At 37.1% G+C, this 16,653-nt stretch overlaps 1 long non-coding RNA gene across 1 annotated transcript in view; it reads left to right on the top strand.

Moving 5' to 3' along the window:
- Positions 1-1,256: 1,256 nt before the first annotated feature.
- LOC117089643 overlaps positions 1,257-16,653 on the top strand; it is a 36,413-nt gene continuing 21,016 nt past the window's right edge. Inside the window, exon 1 of the long non-coding RNA XR_004439687.1 lies at positions 1,257-1,404. This is a non-coding gene — a long non-coding RNA (uncharacterized LOC117089643). The remainder of the gene's footprint in view (positions 1,405-16,653) is intronic.

Here is a 16,653-nt window from a genome sequence, read left to right as displayed (position 1 = left end):
TTACTGTTTCATTACATGACGTTGGGTCAGTCTCATAGGCCCTCTGAGACCTACTTTCCTTATCTGTAATATAGAAATAATAATAGTGTCTTCCTTGTAGGAGTTTTCATGAGGATTAAATTAGACAATAAGTAAACTATTTCTAGTATTATAGAATGACTGAACATCATGTCTTGGTGCAATTCGCATGTGATCAGTTGTGAGCTCTATTTGCTCTTTTTTTATTTAATTATTTACTCATTTGAAAAATATGAATTGAGCCCCTGCTATGTGCTAGATTCTGAGTCTACAAGTCTGTGTTAGGTAGACTTGGTCCCTATCCTTATTGAAGTACAGAATCATGGAGGCAAATGTCAGACATGCAAACATTAATTACAATACAGTGAGATGCACTGGTTTCCAAGTAACTTGTAAGCATTATGATACTAAAGCCTGAGAAAAATTTATTTTTAAATTTAAATAATGTATTGAAGGTAATAGTATAATTTTACTTTCATTTATTTATAGTCCACAATGCTTTTTTCACCTGCAAAGAAGTGGAAGTGGAAACACTGTGGAAGAATATATCTCCCTGGAAACAATATATGTTGGCTTAGCATGTAGTTAGTGCTAAGTGAATAGTAATTAAGATGATGATGATAATGGTGGTGATGACAATCATGAGAAAAGTGCCTTGGAATAATGCTACTGGCAATGCAACCCTGGCAGTGTTTTATTGAGAGGTTTTGCCATAAAAATCACATACAGAATAAGTCAAATATTCTATGTATTTTTCTGGTCCGTAACTCAAATACAGAAAACACAGAATTTTATTTCCCCTCTAGAATATCATTGAACTGTAAATGAAACTATGGAAACAGAATCAGTATTAAGAATATATGCCTATAAAAGAGATTTTCCTTGTATAAATGCTTTATATATATGGACACATGTTTTAGAGACCTTTGGAAAGTGTTTCTGGGCCCTCAGCATCTCCCTTGCTGATAGGAGCAGACTAGGTGACTCTGCTGAGCTTCCTGCCTGTGGCTCTCTCTCAGGGCATTTGTTGCATTACCTTCCCCCAGTTCTTGGCACACAGGCAGCAGGGACACCATGAGGCTTCCTGAGAGTACCCATCTGACCTGGCACAAACACCACCCACTGCCCTTAAGTTCTTCTCACTCAGATGTCATGGAAACCTTTCTGATGCCAGTTCCATTGTTGAAGCAGTCTCCTCAGTTGCAGAGACTAAATTGCCATAGTTTTCCCAAGGAAGGTTAAGGTCATGGAAGCGCTAGGGTAAAAGGTGCAGAAACATAATCCACATCCTTTAAGAGGATACAGGTGGGAACGGCCCATTATATACATTCTGGAATTATTTGCTAAATTATCTTTCCAGGACAGATTGCCCCCCGAAAAGATGAGGTGAGTTTATCTGGCACAGCTATTGATGTATAAAACCACTTTTTTTTTCTCCTGAAGTTCAGAGACTAACTATAGAAACATTGCTTTGTATGGTTCTTTTTCTTTTAAACTGATAATATCACACAATTTGGCAGAGATTTCTGTGTTTTTCGCAAGGGTGAATAATATCGTGATAAATAATTTTATACTGTATTATATTTTCAGGTATTTGTAGGACCTGGAACTTGGAACATGTATACCTAGATAATATATGTCAAGGTGTACCTCATTTTAAAAATAAAACCTTTCGTTGTGAAAAATTTTTAAATTATGCAAAAGTTGGTAGAATCGTATAATTGATTGCCATTACTTATCACCTGGGGTCAACAATTATCCACGCATAGACAATAAATTTTCATCTAAGTCCCTATCTACTTCACCTCCCATGTTATTTTGAAACAAGTCCTGGACATGGTATGATTTTATTCATAAAATAAAGTATTAAGTATGTATCTTTAAAAGATAAAGTTTTTTTGTTGTTATTATAATCACAATACCATCATCAAAGCCAGAAATTAAAATAATTCCTTAATGTCATAAAATATTCGTATCCAGTAAGTGTTCAAGTTTTCAATTATATTATCAATGCCATAATTATTTTGTGATTCTTTTTTTAAAAATTAAAATCCAAGCCAAAGCCACACAGTGTGATTGGTTGATATGTCTTTTAAATGTTTTCTAAATCGTAGATTCTCTCTTCATCCTTTTTACCCCTTCTGGTTTCTTTGTAGAACAAACTGAGTTATTTGTCTTGCAATGTTTCCCACAGTCTTGACTGTGCTGATTGCATGCCTGCAGGGCATATTAACAAGTTTCTACATCTTTCATATTTCTTGCAAGTTGGTAGTTGTATATATGAGCTTGATTAAATTCAGGTTAGATACTTTTTTTTGATATGACTACTTCATAATGATGCTATGAACTTCCTCTCCTCTCCTCTCCTCTCTTCCTTCCCTTTCCATTTCCCTTTTCTTTTCTTTCTTCTTTCCAAAACACGGTCTCTCTCTTTTGCGTAGACTGGAATGCAATGGTGCAATCATAGCTCACTATAGCCTTGAACTCCTGAACTCAAGGGATCCTCTTGCCCCTGTCTCCTGGGTAACTGGAACTACAGGTACTCACCACCTCTCTAAGCTAATTTTTAATTTTTTAGTATAAACACGATCTTGCTATGTTGTCCAGGCTGGTCTTGAACTCCTGGCCTCATGTGATCCTCTGCCACTGCCTCCCAAAGTGCTGGGATTACTGGCATGAACCACTGCACCTGGCCTGATTCTGTGCTTTTCTATCATGAGGCATGAGATGTTTAGTTGGCTCTCTTTTGGTGATCTCAGCAGCTACTGATATTCAATTAACGAACCATTAATTCACTACGATTTGCAAAAATGTGATATTCTAATTCTATGATTTCTTCTTCACTTATTACCTGAAACACTTTTATAAGTGAAATTTTCCTTATTGATTATATAGCAATTCAATTCACATATGAAATCCTGGATAAAGGCTTGATTTTTTTTTTTTTTTGCCTTTTTTTTAACCAGTGGTCACCAAGTATATGTTTTTGTAAGTAGAATTATGCCCCATGAATTCAAACGTATTTTTTATTAAACTTTTTGCGTTTTGTAAAATTATTAATGCTCAAATTGTCCCAGTTTTTGTGAAATGGAACAGGAGTTTCTTCAAGTTGACTCTTGCATCCTGCTGATACAAACCTTGTAGCCTATGATAGTTTCCTTGCTGTCTGGTTTGACAAGATGCTGCAGACTCATCTTGTATATTTTCTATCCCAGTCCTTTTAGTCTTTTGAGAATGGTATTAGAAATTATAATGCCGACCTAGGAATGCTAATGGATATATGTATATCATGTATGTATGTATGTGTGTGCGTTTATGTGTATATACATATATACATAACATACATATTTTAAGAAATATATCTTTTAAAAAGATAAGCTATATTACTGATACTTCCAGTTCAAATTTAGGAACACAAGTTTTTAAAATTTAACTTCTTCTACCTTACACTTACGTCTTCTTTTTTTCTGTGCTGAGAATCCTGGTTCTCAAGGTTGTCAGAAACAATTTAATTAAAATATTGCACATATTACACAGTTTTCTCTGCTCTGCCTTTTTCACTGAAGAATGTGTCTTTAGGTGGTTCATTTTATTTGTTTCTTGTATTTTTAAAGTACATATTTTTGGTATTAATAAAGGCTTGCTCTTTTGTTTTAATTTTTATACTAACTTTAAAAAAATTACCCATTACAGTTCTGACCCTGCCTTTGTTGTCTGTTGAGTCCATTCTATAAGATATATTGATATTAGCTAGTATTCTGCATCAATTTAATCAGTATTAAAATAATTGGATTTAATTTCTTTTAGTAACTGTAAGATAATCATCAAGATTATTCTACTTTTCTGATAGTGTCCCCATTCTGCCATTTTTATAGTTGTAATATAGATATATTGTCACAGCAAATATAATTATATACTATATATATTTTTTTCTTACAGACTTCATTTTGTCATAAGATTGCAAATATATATGATGTTTTGTCTTTTCCTGTTTGGATTTTGGAATTCAGAGGACATCTTGTCATTTGATTTTGTTATATATGTTTTGGTAGCTTAATTGGTTATTGTTTTGAAGAAAGATTTATTTAGGGGGCTTCAAAAACTATGGTATTACCACCACCTTCTCAGAACTCTCAAAATTGCATGAGTGTTGAGTGGTTTTCTGTTAACTCTTTATTTTATATAAGCTGCATTATTTTTAGTGCGTGTTTTGCAGAGTGTATTGTTCTGGGGAATGTATATGTGGTATTTTATCAGAAATACCTATTGTGGGAGCATCTTATGAACAGACTTAAACAGAGCATTTTGAAAGAGACATCATTATAAAGCACGTTAAGCACTTATGATTGAATAAGTATTATTTCTGTGTTGTTTCAGTTTGAATCCCCAGAGAATGATGTACTCCTTGGGTACATAAACATAAATATGTAATTAGAAATAAGAAGAAAGAGGAGGAAGAAGAGAAGGGGGAGGAGAAAGAGAAAATATAATATTATACCAATAACTTGTGCTTTACTCATAACTTTAAACTTTGTTCTGATAATTTATCAGTTCTTGGTAGAACAATAAAGTACTGGGTTTAGTATCATTAGTAGTAATAATGAGATTTCTTGCTTTAAGCAAATCCCTTATTTTAGAAGAAAAGTAAAACGTTAACTCTTAGGAATTATTATGCAATAACAAAGAGAGCAGTAAAATTTTATAGTGGTTGGACCAACTCCAGTGGCTTTCTGGTTTGTGAAAAGTTCAGTAAAAATTGAATAAATGGCTCACATAATGGGAAGTTTAAGTAATAAAATGGAGGGTAGGGTGGGGAGATGAGGCTTTTCCCCTTCCCTGCTGTGTACCTAGTAGAGTTGCTGGTGATTTTTGCCTTTTATTATAGTACTGTGCTCATTATAGGCATAGACAGATTATCATAATTGTAAGAGTGCACATTTGGTGTAAAAAAAAAAAAAAACATGATGGTGGAGCCTCTGGGCTTAAAAAAAAAAAACTTTGGGAGATCTTATTATATGTATTGTTTTCCAATTAGTCTCATCTTTGCTCCCTTGGTGCTTAGAAAGAAAACTCCAAGTAGAATAATGATAACTACCATGTGTTGGTTCTTACCATAAAACTAAGAGCTAAACAGTCTACATGTAGGTGTCTCATTTGGTCTTCCCAATAGCACGATGAGAGACACATGCGAGGAAAGTAATGTACAGAGATGTTAGATGACTTGTTTAAGGTTACAGAGATGGTGAATTATGGAGCCTGAGTTTGAATCTAGGTTAGTCTGACTCCTGAACTGCACTCTTTACCAGTGTATGAAAGCGTCTTCAGAAAATCACATAGTGTAATGTGAGAAAGTGAAGCTTTAAAAGAGATTCTAGTCCTGTCCAAGCTAAGTTTAATTTAGGGAGGCAGGGAGTGTGTACACTGTGCAGAAAATACAGTTCTTGCCTGAGGATATCACAGTCCCCATTCAGTTGACATTCAGCAGAAGATCAACTCAGTTGTTTGGCTATCTCAGTTCAGCAAGCTCTTCTAAGCCAGACGTTGGGACATAAAAATGATTGAGACATCTCTCTGCCCTTGTGTCCAGTGGAGGGGCAGGTTACATAAATAGATGTTTGTGAAAATCAAAGTAGAAGCTCAATCCTAGAGAACTCTGAGGATAGCCTGTGAGCTGCAAGTCTGAGGAAGGCGAAAGGAGAATGGTGAGTAATGGGAGTTTCCCTAGGGGTGACCAACTTGTCTGGTTTGCCTGGGACTTTCCCAGTTTGAGTACTGAAAGTCCCACATCCTAGGTGATCCCTTAGTCCCTGGCAAACTGAAATGGTTGACCACATGGGTTTCTGCTGGTTTGAAGAATTGCCAATTTCCCATTAGGGAACTGGGACATTCCTAGTCAGTCCTTGTAGAGAAATTAATATTCATGATCATCACCCTAAAAATGATAACCTAATCTTCTATGAGAAAGATTTTAGTTAGCTTTATTTAGCTAAATGAAGATTTAGCAAGCTTGATTTGCTATCTTTTTCAATTGGGAGTTCAATACATTTGCTTTGTTTGCTTGTATGGTAGGAATCCATGTTGTCATCAGGGACATTGCAAACTCAAGTGTGAAGACAGAGGCAATCCTACCTGAGTCCCATCAAGATAATGGGCACACAAACTGCTTGTTGAGGGAACAGACTGTTTAATGAATAAGGAATTAGGTTACACAGGCACCATGTTCAAAAGTCAGCTGGCAGGGTTTCAACAACATCGTCATCAGTAGAACAGTCCTGGGTGTGCAATCCTATACTGCCTAGGCAGGGTGACCAGATTTAATGTACCCTTTTACAGCTCATGGGGTATGGGGCTTATCACATGCTTCAGCAAGAGCACCTTTTATTATTTTGAAACTTACAGTGTCACCTTAGCATTTTATGACAAGTGTTGTCCGTCATATTACCACTATAAAAATGCCAATAATTTAGAGAGTTGCTTTTTCAAACATTTTATCACATAATTAAAATTTTATTCTTCTTTTCACCTTTCCTTTTTTCCTCCCTTAAGAGCCCTTCTGTATTTTTCTTGTTTTCTTTCTCTTCTCTTCTTTTTCCTACCTCTCTGTCCTCCTTTCTCTTTTTCTTTCCCTTTCTCCCTCCATCTCTCTTCTCCTCTTTGTTTTATCCTTTTTTCCTTTTTGAAGAAGAGGGGACTTTGCTTTGATTCTCTTCAGATGCAACTCTCCTTTCCTGTCACATGCATCTTATCAAAAACTTAAGCTAGGAGGGTGACTTGCTGAGACTTTACCTAGAGTTTTGTTTTCATTTCTGTACCAAGAAGTCTCCCTGAGTATCTTGCGTCATAGGAGGTAGATGAAAAGGGAGTTATTGGCCAGAAAGAAATGGCATGCATGCCTTCTTGCTCTTCTGAAGAATGTACAGGTCTTTGATGTTCTATGGCCTGGGCTGGGTACATCCTGAGGGGCCCTTAAGTTCTAATATTGGTGACGAGAAATAGCATGATCTCTTTTGTGTTGGAATGAAAGAGAGGAGCTGGATTCTGAGGAGAATTGAAAGTTTTTGTCAATTTTTTGTTATTGTTATTGAAAGGGGGGTGGGGTTGGGGAGAGAAGGGAAAGAAGGGAAGAGCTCGGGTAGTGGGACACTTCTAATACTTGAGTCCCATCCCTAAGTTAATTCTGATATTGTCAATAATTTAAGAGGTTCCAGGATCACTGACTCCAGAAGAAGGTTGCATTGTAGGTCCTCTTATGAATGCCTAGAGCAACTTGATTAGAAAATACAACTTTATACCCCTTCTTGGAGACCTATTAGTAGTTCTGGCTGTCCCAACATAAGGGCAGAATCCTACTCTGATCTGTTTCGGGAAACCCTCTGTGAGCCATCATACCCTGGATGACAAACTCCAGTAGCACCCTGGAGAGAGCACTTAATGACAGGTAGACCCCCGAAGGACTGTAGAAGGTGCTTGGTTATCTGAAATAGGGGTGGGGTGGGGGGAAATGGGGCACTTTTGTGCATCTTGAGAGATCTTTGGCCAGAAGAGACAGGCTACCTCTGTTACACACTAAGAACTCACAAGAATGAGACAATAAAACACACTCTGTTACACACTAAAAACTCACAAGAATGAAACTTTACACGTATTGGATTAGGAGTATATGGGAGATTGGAACCTACTAATGGAAAGGAAGAGTGGAAATTCTAGCTCCATTGTCTTCCAGTAGTCATTTACCTGCGCTGTAAAGATGGCTCTCAACTCAAGACTCAAGAGTCTCTGTTCTTGAGATTCTTTATGTTTGTTTGTTTTTGTTTTTAAATTTGTGATGTGATCTCTTTGAGTCTCTTAGTGTGATTCTTCTGTTTTGTAATTTAGGAAGCTGCTACACTTCTGGGGATGAGAAATATTATTTAAATTAAAAATTACATTCAATTTTAAACCGACTTTTTAGAAAATTTCCATTTAAACCTCCCACCTCATATATAAGGATAGTTCTAACACTTGGGAACTGAACTTCTTCCAATTGAATTCAGATGACTGAATGTATCCTGCAAATAATGCACAGAGCTTATGAGAAAAAGTCCAAACTCTCTCTGCCATGGGTGTGAACTACTGAACCATGATACCTCATTACCTTCACACTCTGGTTACCGTTGGAAAAATTAGACTGCCTAACCAGTTCAAGCAGATAGGCCTCCAGGAAGTGACCCTTTATCCTCCCCTCTTGCCCACTTAAAACCACAGATTCTTGACTAATTTTAAAGAAAGAAAATCAGTTCCTTGCCAAAGGATTTTATGACTATGTTAACTAGTCAATAAATGAAGTGACTATGAAAAAGAACTGTTCCACCCCTCTACTGGGAGAACAATGGAATCACCAGTCATTATACAATCATAATTTTACACTCACAATTTCAATTCTGCCAACAGTGGAGAATTTCTCCTTTGCCGTAGGAATGTGATTAAATTTTACCTAATTTCTCTGTAGGATGCCTGAGAAAAATACCACCTCGAATGAAGGACCATTTAAAATAAGCACGTTGAATAAATAAAATGTCTTTTTATAGGATCAAATGTGTCCCATTTTTGAAAATAGCTAGGCACAAAATACTGGGCAGCTCTATCATTGAAATTTTGGTTTAGGAATGGGGGGGAAAAACATAGACAGTAGGGAAAAAGAAAAAAAATTCCTCCCCCCATGCTGAAAATTTTACTGTGGGCAAAACTCCCGTGATTTTGATGGTAGTAAGACCCCAGTCTTGGCCTTGGCTTGAAAAGTATGAAAAATAACAATCATAAAATAAAATATATTAGAATTAGAAATAATGGGAACATAGTGACTATGATTTTAGTCTTAAGTCCAAGTTTTGGGCCAAGAATATTTACTTTTCTGAGCTGTCGTATAAGAAATACTAGCTCCCCCGCTCCCCTGCCAAAAAAAGATAAAAAAGCATTATATTGATTTCCTTCAACTAATTTCTAGGATGCTCTCTTGAGTATTGTGCATGTACCCAAATTTGTATCAGGTAGTAAAGTAGAAACTAATGCCATCTCACATATGGGAGAGGAAATGAATAAAACATAGAAATTCCTCCCTTTCTTTCTACCTATAGAGACATTTTTTTCCAGGGGTAATGTAATATCCAACTAAAACAGAGACACAAACCAAAACCTAGGCCTGGGTCTGAGATACTAAGAAAGCAGTGTGGTAACATAAGCTTCTCACTGATAGTCTGAATACAAATATTTTAAAATTGAAGTGGATAGTCAGGTTTTGTATCTATAAGCACAACATATGTTAAACATACAAGCATGCTATTAAAAATCACTGTACAAAAATATCAAATATTCATTCTTATTTTAAAACACTAATAGCATTATTTATTGACATACTGGTTCTATGTTGCATAAAGGGCAGGGATTATACTAAGGAAGAATAAATAATAAAAATTTTATAAATGTTAAAGGATCTGATCAAAATCAGTTTTTACAAGGCTATAAATTTAAAAAAAAATTGGCAGAAGGAGTAGGTAAATTACAGTGTTCAGAAATTTTATTCTTCCTCCCTTGTTTTTCAGCACTGAGAAGCACAATGACCCTCAACCCTGCAGGGAGATGGAATGCAATTATTTTCTAGGCTTGAAAACTTTTAAAAATACTTTCAGTGCTATAATTTCTGTTTATAAATATATGCCAAGAATAAAAATTAAATAAATTTAATGGCATCTCATCATATTGCAATGTATACAAACTATCTCGCAAAATATTCGAAGGTGGTTTATGATGGGGAAGAGAAACCTTTATGGTGTTAATATATTGATGAGCAGAAGTAATTCAGAAAAAGCAAGTTAGACCAGACACAAAAAACATCTTGGATTTGCTGACTATAAAAGTCATTATACTATACACTCTTAGAAGAAACTAAAAAGCCAGTAGTGGCTTTAATGAAGGGAATAGGGCATAAAAGTGAGAAAGGTGTAACATGGCTTGTCTTCCTTCTTGTCATTTTTCCTTTATTTATTTATTTATTTACTTACTTTATTTTTTTTGAGACAGAGTCTCTCTCTGTTGCCCAGACTAGAGTGCAGTGGTGCAATCTTGGCTCACTGCAACCTCCGCCTCCTGGTCTCAAGCGATTCTCCTGCCTCAACCTCCTGGGTAACTGGGACTACAAGCACGTGCCACCACGCCTGGCTAATTTTTTATATTTTTAGTAGAGATGGGGTTTCACCGTGTTAGTCAGGATGGTCTCGATCTCCTGACCTTGTGATACACCCACCTCGGCCTCCCAAAGTGCTGGAATTACAGGCGTGAGCCACCGCACCTGGCCTCCTTCATTTATTTTTCAACAAACATTTCTCAAGCATCTGTGATTGTGTTAGGTCTTCTGTGGATGAGGATGGCTGGACAATAGAATATATCCAAAGGCAGAGGAGAAGCATCTGAAAGATAGTCTTAGTTTAGACTGCCGACAATACTGAATGTCAGACTAAATTATGATAATAACTAATATTCATTCATTTAGTGCTTGGCTTTTCTAAATGATTTTTGTATACTGACTGAATTCTTTCAACTACCTTAGAGGTAAGTGCTATTATTACTTCCATATTATAGGTAAGGAAACGAAGGCACCGAGAGATTCAATAACTTGCCCAGTGTCACACAGAAGTACCTGGCAGAGTTAGAATTTGAATTCCAGGGAATGTGGCTTTACAGTGTATTTTTGACCATGATGCTACACTGTGAAATGATTTCAGCTTTATTCTGTAGGCCATCAGGAGCCATTTTGCTGTTGGGCTCAGTTTTTCTTTTCTTTTCTTTGTCAGTTCCCTCACCTGTAAAGTAAGAATAATGATAAAATACCTACCTCACAGAGTTATAGTGAGGATCAGATAAAATAATACATAGGAAATTGTTTTGAAAATTTACTTCAAATTGCTTTGAAATGTGCTACATGGCATTATGAGTATTATGTTCAAGTAGTAAATATGAAACAAGTGTTCAAATAAGGCAAAGCTTGAGTTGTTACTGTTTACCAATGGGCACAGCCTTTGCAACATTAGTAGCTATATGTCAGCCTTGAATGAATGAGTGAAAACATATTGGTAAAGGAAGGACACATTTGAGTGAGAGGAGATAATGACAGTCATAATGGTGATTCTACTGTGGATACTCCTATCTGTGAAACACATATTGTTGAGTGCCTATTCTGTAATAGGCATCTGACCAGATTCTATATGTGGTCTCTGTCCTCATGTGCTTGCAGTCCAGGAGCCTTATGATTTGTACCACATTTCATGGCTCATGAAAGGCTCTAAAAACCTTTATATAAACATGTGGTTCTATCATCCCTTGAGAAACCTGCATGGGAGGTAAAATTATTCTTGTTTTTCAAATTAAGAGTTTGAGGCTCAGAGCTTGAGTGACTTGTCCAATATCACATAGTGTGCAGAAGCATCAGGACTCAAACCCAAATCTCTTGCTCTGCAGAACACCATTCTTTCTGCAACACCCGGCTGCCTCAATCACCATCATTATCATGATAATAATAGCTGAGCACTTGATGCCAGACATTGTTCTGAGTGCTTACATGAATTAGCTCGTTCAACCTTTACAACAAACTCCTGCAAGGTATATCCTATATTGCTTCTGTGAAGTACTAGGCTGTGTGTTGAAGTAGAGTGATGTTCTTTGACACACATTGGCAGACTTTTCTTAGCTTGATATTACCTTCTCTGAGGACATTCAATTTTATAATTAATGAATCTACACACTAGAGGTAAGAGGTGGGGGCTTGGAACAGGAAAGTCTTTCCAACTTGGTGTGATATTAACAGTGGGAAGGAACATTCCTTCTTCCGAAGGGAGAAGAAAGATTAGCAGTCTCTATAGTTGAAATCTCCTCCTCAAAAACACAGCTCTGTGTTGCTTCTATAGCAGTAGTGGCCTGGCTAGATCACTGCAGAATGAATCTCACAGCTAAGTCTGCCTCTTTTACATTCAAGACGTGAAAAAACTGAGATGACCCCTTCCTTGACATACTAGCCTGGATCAAGGTAGAACATAAATAGCAGAAAAGGGAACAAGTGAGTGACAGCTCTCAGCCAGAAACCTGAAACCTGGCATCCTTTGACCTTATCAGTAAAAGTTCCTTGTAAGAAACAGAAGGATTGTTCAAGGGAACAATGAGAACTGATAATTGATGGCAATTAAACAGTCATAGGGAGAATGAGAGTTAAAAAATAAACTCTAGGACATTTATCGAGGCCTTTATGGGGGTGAATGAAGGTCACAGCCTATATTTAACAGCAAATTTCCAAAGACATTTAATAGAAAAGAGAAACTCTTGAGATATTTGATCTCCTCTTCATTCTTAACTCCTCAACCCTGTAACCCTGGGACCTCAGCCATGGAATACACATGTGTCAAATCAGGTAACTGAGACTGTCCTGATGTTGCATACCTCTTCTGCCAAGGAAGAACTGAGAATTGCATACTCATTTGCTCAGTAAAACATTATAAAAGTCTAATTTGGAGAACGAAAACCTTGTTTTTTCTAATGGTATATTCTCTTCTCAATTCTAGAAGGGGGTGTGTGTGTGTGTGTGTGTGTGTATGTGCATATTTGGTGGTGGAGGTAAAAGAGGGTGTGGGTTGGGGTAGGGAAAGGCTAGTTCTCCATGTTATGGGTACATTTTTATTGTTTTGATTCTATCATTTAATTCAGTTAATTTCTTTAAAAGTATAGTTTTTCTTTTCACTAGTAGTATTCCTGAGAAATCAAAGCCACTGATTAATCATATTTTTTAAATGTCAATGTATTGACAATAGAGGAGAGACAGTTCCAAAAAACATGAGACACTTTCTAGTGAACAAAAAACTTCTTTTTGAGTTTTTGAAAAAGTGCTTCCAATGAATAAGCTGTAACAGCTGGGTTGGACATTGAGATTATTTGTTTAAAAGATTAAGATGGGTGACTTAGGTACTTGACATAATTAATAAAGAGATAACCCTGTAGCCACAGTGATGTTGAACACTCAAAAGTCGATTTTAGTTGTTGTTGTTTTTTTTTTTTTTTTTAAAAGAAACACTTCACACATTCTGTGTCTTAGTATGCTCTGGCTGCTATAACAAAATACTATGGAACTGATCACTTAAGGCCGGGCGTGGTGGCTCCCAGCTGCAATCCCAGCACTTTGGGAGACCGAGGCAAGTGGATCACAAGGTCAGCAGTTTGAGACCAGCCTGACCAACATGGAGAAACCCCATCTCTACTAAAAATACAAAAATTAGCTAGGCTTGGCGGCACGTACCTGTAGTCCCAGCTACTCGGGAGGCTGAGATAGGAGAGTCGCTTGAACCTGGGAGGCAGAGGTTGTGGTGAGCTGCGATGGAGCCGCTGCACTCCAGCCTGGGCAACAGAGTGAGACTCTGTCTCTCAAAAAAAAAAAAAAAAAAAAAAATTGATCACTTAAATGACAGGGCGCAGATCCCATCTTGGTCCCCACCCCCATGACCTCATCTAAACCTAATTACCTCCCCAGAACTCTACCTCTGAATATTATCACCTTAGAGGACTAGAGGGCAGAGCTTTAACCTGTAAATTGGTTGGAGGGAAGATACATTCACTCTGCAAATGTATTTTATTGTAAGGAAGAAATACTAAATGAATTAATCAAGTAAAATAACATAAATGCAGTTCATTTTTCTCCATAATAACCATTAATAAACTGTTAAAACACAATAATTTTCCGTGAGTTCTGTGTGTGCTCAAGATTCACCACCCTTTTCTCTTATGACTTAATTACGACAGTGTAGCACGTGGATGTTGCCTTTGACTTCCCAGCATCTTTTCTACCCTCCCCCAGTATGTGACTTTAGTGTAGTTTGACCTCAGCTTCCAGGTGAACTTTGATTTGCTGTATCCAATCATAGAATCCTACTCCCCTTGCTGGCACCCGCTTAAGAACCCAGAACGAAGCCAATTATTTCATGACTTTCCTCTGGAGCCAGTTAATGGCTCAGGGTTGAATACGTGAACCCTTTTGGCCAAATCAGATTGAGGAAGGACTTTTGTTCCATGGTTGGGGAAGAGGCACACTTTATTTCCCTTTAGATGTGAGAAAGGAGAACGAACATGCAGCCTGGCTTATTACTGGCAATTATCTTGCAATCACAAAACTGGAGAGAAGAAAAGAATATAGGTCCTCAGTCATATTATTGACTTGCTTGAGAAGCTGTTACGTTTGTTCTTCACTGTACATTCATTTATTTGATCCAATAAATTTCCTTATTGGCTTTTTAATTACTTGTTTCAAAAAATGTGATGACATACATAAATAGTACAAGTCTTGGTGATGAACATAGTGGATCTAAAGAGAAACTTAAAATTCATTAAACATTTGCATCACTTTCGTAAAAAACAAGTAAATACAGATTAACATTTTATTTCACTTGAAAATTTAAATTTGTACACAATAGATTCACTCTCAACACCAGAGGGTGGGGACAATGTCTAGGTATACTTTGTGTTCCCAGTACCTGCTATGGAAATTGAATAGTTTGTTTCTACAAAATATAGTTTAATTAATATAATATTTGTTATTATGTATTTAGATTGCTTGTATTAACTCGGTTTGAAATATCTTCGGAATTATGACATTCTGTTGCTCAATTTGGATTACTTAGAACTCTTTTTTTTTTTTTGTTTGTTTTTGAGACGGAGTCTCGCTCTGTCGCCCAGGCTGGAGTGCAGTGGCTGGATCTCAGCTCACTGCAAGCTCTGCCTCCCGGGTTCCCGCCATTCTCCTGCCTCAGCCTCCGGAGTAGCTGGGACTACAGGCGCCCGCCACCTCGCCCGGCTAGTTTTTTTTATATTTTTTTAGTAGAGACGGGGTTTCACCGTGTTAGCCAGGATGGTCTCGATCTCCTGACCTCGTGATCCGCCCGTCTCGGCCTCCCAAAGTGCTGGGATTACAGGCTTGAGCCACCGCGCCCGGCGGATTACTTAGAACTCTTAATGAGCTCACAGCTTAGTTGGGGAGACAGATATAAATAAACATCTGTGATATAAAGTGATAGACACAAAAATAAAATGCTTCCAAGGCCTGGAGGAAGAAGTACCTGGCTCTGACTGCAGCGTGGTCTTGTTGAGGAAATATTTCCTGATAATTGCATTCTTTAAAGTTGTGTAATAGTTTACCTGGCAGGCATAAGGGTTGAGGAGGTGAAGAGAGGGCCTTCTAGGCAAAGGGAATGGCGCATGCAATAACACAAGTTAAGTAGAAAATAAATCATGGCATGATCAAGAAAATCTAAACAGTGTAACGTTTCTGGAGAGGAAGAGAAAGGAACCAACATTTGTTGAACAACTAATTTGTGTTAGGAGCTGAGCTAGATTAATTTAATTATTTAATTCCCCCCAAAAATCATAGATTAAGAGTATGAGGTTCAAATGGAATGGAAAATTTGGCCGTTTGGGCACAGCAAGTAAACAGTGGAGCTAGGATTTGAATCTGGGTTAGTTTGAGCTAATATTCAGGCGTTCTCACTAAAACATAATTCCTATCTGAATCTTCGGTTACATGTAGGCCATGGCAGGAGATAAGGCTTCAAATTTAGGTAGTGCCAGATAGTAGGATCCCTGTGTGCAGTGGACAGTTGGAAACACAAGGCCAATTTAGAGATGATTTGGCTGGTAATAAACAATTTGATAGTTATCATCCTACTGGTTGTATTCATCACATATTCGTAGTCACAGTCATCCAATGATAACATTCAGGGTGAGAAGGGAGAAGGTTAAAACAAAACTTGAAGAACACCAATAATTAAGGAATATTTATGGAAAAGAAACCAGAGAAAGAGATTGAGGAAGAGTGACCAGAGAGTTAGGAAAAGAGTAGGAGATGGAAGCCAAAGAGTTTAGAATTTCAACCTAAAGGTGTCAGTTAAAATGCTTCAGGAGAAGGTCACAGGTAATTAAGCTTCAGTAATGTAAGTTCTCCCATTTCCATTCCAGTAAGTGATGGGTGGATATTATTAAAGGCAATTATTACCACTCAATTAAAAAACAAATTCTTGCAAGTAGACTGGCCACCCAATGGGAACACGATATTTCAGGGAACACTGATTTCAGGAATTCTACTGGAATCTTGAAGTTGGAAGATATCTTACCAGTCACCTTTATGTGGTGGATTAACTAGTTGTATACTTATGCCCATACTTGCCCATCCAAGTATACAAGAAATCTATTCCTGATGTCACTCAGGTTAGAGACCTAGAAGACACCTGTCTTTTCTTGTTTACAGTGACCATTTGCTCTTTAGAATATATCAGTAATAACAAAACAATAAAAATTTCCAAATTTATATCACTTTTGTTGTATCTTGTACGTTTCAGTGCTCTTTCATACATATTTATGGTTTGATTCTCTCCTCGAGCTTGTGAATGACACAGAAATAAACAGCTCCACTTTACCGATGAGCAAACAAAGGTTCATTGAGATTAATATAAATTAACTTCAGGTCTCTTAAAAGTTAATTAATCAGGGCAGAAGGAAAAAATCAGCTCTGATAACTAGCTTTCTCTTAATCACAGTACCATTAGATAGATGATTATATAATCTTGTGTACTGGTC

This window comes from Trachypithecus francoisi, unplaced genomic scaffold, assembly GCF_009764315.1.
Source record: "Trachypithecus francoisi isolate TF-2019V2 unplaced genomic scaffold, Tfra_2.0 Lachesis_group11, whole genome shotgun sequence".
NCBI lineage: Eukaryota > Metazoa > Chordata > Mammalia > Primates > Cercopithecidae > Trachypithecus > Trachypithecus francoisi.
Note: the sequence above shows the minus strand (reverse complement) of the source record. Positions and strands in the feature narration are given on the sequence as shown.